A 5,885-nucleotide genomic window follows, 5' to 3' on the forward strand; every position below is an offset into this window, starting at 1 on the left:
TGTGCATGCAAAGAGATAAAAGACTGTGGAAAGAAGTAAATGGGAAAAAACATTGATTTGTTGTTTCCCACAGCACAACTAAGTTAAAACATAAGAAAATATAAAGAATGTGGCACATGTAAATGTAGGGAAGTATAATCAGCCCAATTGCTTAAAACCCTGTCTTGGAGGAGTGATAGAATAGCTACTAAACGCTTCCTCCTTGGTAACAATAAATATGTAATTAACAGCAAACTGTTCTGTTGATCTTTTATATTGTTTAATGCTGCCAGTGGGATACATTTCAAAAACCTTTCATTCAGCTTCTTCTTAACAGGGTTTGGAACAATTTACATGAAAAATAAACTGGGTACTTTTCCAAAAGCATGCCATTGTTGGTTTTCTGCAGGAATACCCTGGGTCCTATAAAGCAGGTGTTGCTGTAGCATGTTGGAAATGAAAGGCAACATTTCAGAGTCTGTTTAAGAGATATGTATGCTACAGTGCCTCGCTGAGTTCATGCAAGAGAGCTTCTTTCTGATGCTTTAATTGGCACTTAGCTTCTTTTACAGCTTGTTCGCCTAGACAGCCTCCACGAAGCAGTCACTTAAAGCGTAGCTTGGAGTATTATAAAACACATCTTTACAGGAAATAAGAACATCTATTTGATAATTGCCATGACAACTCGGCCATGTTAGATTTAAAACCCATTAGTTTTGTATCTGTGAGATGCCGAGTGCTTTTCCACTTCTGGGCATTCACAGCAACGAGGAGTGTTTGCTAAACCACTGGAGAGACCTTTGTCAATGTGAGCTGCTTGAGGCTGAACTTGGCTGCAGCCGCTGTGGATAGCACAGAAGCTGTGGGAAGCAGGGGCATCATCACCTGGGAAAGCTCACCCTCAGACTACACACAACTAGAACAGAAATTAGTCAGAGGTTTATTGGACTGAGAGATATATTCCACACACTCACATTACGAGACAGGTCACAATAACCCCATTTGGAATGAGAAAATGCTCTTCAGTTGCAGACCTACAGGTGCAGGAAGAGCAGTGAATAATGCAGCCTCCAACAATCAGAAAATACTTGGTAACAAACCCAAAACATGGCTTAGGAGCATGCTGACTGCTGAATCTTCTTGAGAAAAGCAAGGATGAGAGGATGGCAGGCTTGAAGGTGTACAGATGAAAAGACGTCTGCCTCCTACAGAAAGGATTTCATAGCTTTCCAGATGGCCAGGGAATAATTAAAATGTAATCTCATTCACTTCAGAGCAAGTGCTTTGCAATTCTCTCTTCTAGGAAGATTGCAATTCGATTCTTTGGTACAATTTTCCAGTGACAACGTGTTTGCAATTAGGACGCTTGCATTTGGAGGAGACGTGGGGTTCTTTTGGTTGGTTGCTTGGTTGGTCTGGTTTCTTTAAAGGGAAGAGAAAAGTGATGGGGAAAGAAAGAAGGAAATAAACATTCTTTCACAGAAAGGCGAATTTCCTTCTTTCAAAGCAGTTTTTCACTGCTGCCTTTAAAATTCAGGTCCATCGCCATGGAGAAATCAGTTGATCAAATTGGAAAATTTACATATTCTAAAACTGAAGATATTCAGAAGAACTGCATGCATTACAAACCTAACATATTTAGTAAATTTGCATTCTGGTGTTTATACTTTCCCCTGAACCACTCTCTCTCTACTCCTCTCACACTTACCAGTCCCAAAAGCAATCACTGCGGTCTCCCTTGCTAAGCAAGTCTTTGCTTTAAAATAAGGTATCTCTAAATAGGGATCACTCATCACTGCTGATGCTGGTTTTAAACAGTCTTAAGAGTCTGCAAGTATAGAGAATGTTTATGAAGAAAGTTTGAAGTTACACAATAAAATACTACTGATTTTCATTGGCAAATAAGCTTAGCCTTAGCTAGCCTTTGTAAACCACAAACACATACTGAACAGCAATACTGCCATGCACACAGTACAGAAAATTAGTGCCAACAGATTGATACAGCATACCAATCTTCAGCTGGTTTTTTGCTGTTTAACTTCACTCACTGGAGCTCTTTATAATGATGATTGGGATGGATATAGGCTGTGAAAGAGAACACAGCAAATCATTATAACCTTCTCTTTGAAGGGTGCATTTTACACACCTCTTTAGACATTTACAAGCACATATAATGTTTCTTCATACATTAAGGGCTGTGCAATGGATTACTGCAGTTTTGATTCATTTACCTTCTAACAAAGCACTAACACATTGCTCTACAATGCGCAGCACCATCTATAACATTAAACAAGTTTCTCAAGAAATGATCTGCTATTCAAAACCAATGTAAAATGTAAAGTTTCTTCTCATCTTTGCAGTACTGTTTTCAAATGGAGGACTTACTTGGCTTGGAATGACACGGGACTATAGCAAAAGAATTGTAATGTCTGTATTCAAACTATCCAGCATGCATACCTAGCAGATATCATAAAGAAATACACCACAGCCACAGGCTGTGATTCAAAGACCCTGATCTGATTCATACAAATGAATTTGCTAACTGAACCTAACAACTCAACTGATTAGACAAACAAAGTGGCTTGGATAACACCAGTGTTGATAATAACATTCTACAAATGGGACAGCTGTATTCCATGCTGCAAGTGGATGTACAATTGCAGATCGTTAGAGATCATGGAAAAGCTTGTACAGCAGCCAATGAGAAAAAGCAGGTATTTAATGAAATGGTCTCTCTTTTCTTGTTCTTTTTTATACCCGTGATTTCTAGCTGATACACACCTTAGCTAAGAGACAATTCAATGTATAAGGTAAACTGCTGAGCAGGACAGAAGCTGCTGGACATCTGAACTGTGAAGGTGGCAGCACAGGCTAACCAAAAGAGGCACTAATGCTGAAAGTGAAGCCTCCTTCCCCTATCCCTCTGACCTGCCCCCTTAAATCCCTCCTGCCCCTGGGAAGTGCATTGTGCCCAAGGGACCGGGCAAAGATGAAGGACCAAGGCTGGAAACACTGCAGCAGCCTTGCTCTGCACCTAGGGATGAGACAGTGCACAGGCAGTGGTATCGAAGTGGCAGAAAAGGAGACTACGATGGTCATTAGAAACTCCAACAAAAAGTGAAATGTAAAGAGAAAGGTTGGGAACTGCTAGTTTCTATCATGCATTGCGAAAGGATATCAGCAGCCCCCATCAAAGAAGCTCTTGGAACTAAGAGGAGACAAGCCAAAATCTGCAATGTTTCCAATTCCTGCTTGAAATATTTAGCTGCAACCAAAGAGAACCAGAAAGCACTCAAGCTGCTCAAGGGAGAACACTAAGATGAAAGAAGATATCATTAATATAATTTTGCATACGGGAGATAAGTACAAGACAGCTCTTGTTCTAAAAAGAAACAGTAATTTTGTGATCTTTAAAATTAATTTTGAAACTCTCCTTCCTTTTACAGAAAGCTTTCCTGGGAAAACTGGAATGGGAAAGGGGTTTGGAATTAAAAATGATTTGAGATGATGAGACAATGCTCAAATGGTGCTGTAACATTTGAAGAGTGAATTAGCCTCATTACCAGGCTCTTTATTTTATTTTTGCCTTCACTGGCACTGAATTTTAAGAGCGGTTTTGCAAAAAATCATCAGAAATAGTGTTCTGTTCTTTAAAAAGCTGTCATTGACACTATAAAGCCCAAACTACTCACGAACGTGAAAACTAACAGTTGCCGGTGGCTTTGATATGATTCTAAATTTGGAAAGATTGATGAGATGATTTAATGAATTCTTGATTGCTCCAACGAGTCCGTTTCAAACCAGAAACTAGCAAAATAAGCAAAATGTGCTAAGCTCAAGATTACTCTTTCCCAAAGCCCAATATTTTAAAGTTGAGCCTGAACGCATTTTGCGTTCTTTTGAGCAGTAGAAAACAACCATCCTAGAGCTGACGCCTGCACGTTAGAAACAGAGACTGCTTACTTTTCCCACCTAGCAGGCTGAGCACAGAACTTGAGGTTCCTTTTTATGCGCAATTTCAAAATGATGCAAAATGCCAACTCGCATAAGATGATAAATATGTGCCGCGGTGGGAACCCAAAGTTACACTCGTCAGTGCACCCGCAACGGTGCATCATGGTCAAGGCAGAATTGAAACAGATGTTACAGCTCCACCTACTGAACCAAGAAGAAAGGATTGGAAAGGGTATAATTAGTTGTTATAATGAACTGGAGCAACTTAGGATCTATGCGCACCCCAAAACGTAGTTCTTTGGGTTTGTTTTTTGACACAGCCATCTGATCAGCACTTGCACTCCTACTCAAGATCAGGTAGTGTCAGATAGAGTAAGCCATATGAAAGACGTGGGAGGCAATCAGCTTGCCCTGTTCAAAGCAGCAACCTGTTTTTGAAACTTGCCTGAATTGTATTGGGCTCATTTCTGCATTTACTTACAGTCATTGACTAGCATGAAAATCAAATTCTGTCTCCACAGCTTTCACTTCAGAAGGATGCTGCCACACAGGGGGTTTTGATGAAGCAACAGATGCCCTGTCTATTCAAAGACCATGAAATGAATAAGTATTTTGCAGCCCTTTAGTTCCATTTGTTGGTGTATGACAAAAAATAAAGAAAAGGTTGGTCAATGTGAAAGTCACGTTAGGCTGGAGGAATATTTGGGAGGTTAAAAAGAAAAAATCAATCTTGTAAAGGAAGATAATCATACAGCTACAGTTTTACCAAACAAACTCTACTCTTTGACCTAATGACTGTAAGTGTGAGTCAAGTATGCTATTTCAATGAATGGGGGTCTCATATATATGCCTTGTTGGTTCAAAGAGTGGCTCAGAGCTAGAAATTCTGGTTATTGCAGAAGCCCTTAAGACTTGGCAGATCAGCCAAGTATTTCCTACACACTGGGACCAAGGTGACAAGGGAGAAATAGCTGAAAGATGCTGAAGTGAAACCTCTTAATCAAAAACTAGTGTTTAACACTTACTGAGAAAAGCACAAAGGAATATGGCAATAGAGAATAATAGAGAGAATATGGATAACATAAACCTGTAATGCCACCTGAAAGAGTCTTAAAATGAGCTGAAACAGTGCTCTCTGAGTCTGAAAGCCAGCACATCTAAATACTGCATCTGAAGCAACGGAGCGTTCAACAACATGACAGATATAATAAGCAAATGATGAGGCATTTAGTCTAGAGGATTAACAGAGTCCAAACACCCGCAGAGCACTGACAACAGCATAACATGAAACATGTGGAACCCAGAATGTCAAACAAATGTATAATTAGCAAAAAAAGAACCTGTATGGAGCATAAACCAAACAAGAAATGATACTGATAATAATTGGAACGTGAATGTATTTCTGATGTTTGCATGCTGTAATTAAAACAACCTAAGTGCTGGAGAGATGATAGCTAAAAGGGAACCATTTAAGTTAGTGGGTAGGGAATATGAATCTTCTTGAAAGGCAGACTCAACCGTGTATATCTTGGTCCTGCATATAGGGTGTTTCGCTTGCCACTTGCTTGTGTAAAGGATTTTTCTTGACAAACACAGTCTTAAGTGCAGACTTGGATCCCAAGCCGGCAAGGAAAGGCAGGTGTGGGAAGAAGGTAGCTAAGGAGCCAATCCTGAAATAGCCAAGAGTGGATAAAGAAGGCATTTTCCACCAACACAGAGTAACCAGACATAAACTGGAGATTTATAGCATAAACAACCCCTTTTTATCTTTGATTCTTATGGACTCAGTGAATGAAGAAAGAGAGATATAAAGGCAAGTATTACTGTGTTTAACAGTCATAACAACTGCATGTGTCATGAACTCCTCTGAACTGACACGCTTCATGGCGGAGCTAGCTGAAGGACATGGACAGCAGGCAGGCTTCAGTTGACATGAACAACAAACGTGACCC

This window comes from Pezoporus occidentalis, unplaced genomic scaffold (genome assembly GCF_034315485.1).
Source record: "Pezoporus occidentalis ecotype Australia unplaced genomic scaffold, CSIRO_AGI_Poc_V1 ctg26, whole genome shotgun sequence".
Taxonomy (NCBI): Eukaryota; Metazoa; Chordata; class Aves; order Psittaciformes; family Psittacidae; genus Pezoporus; species Pezoporus occidentalis.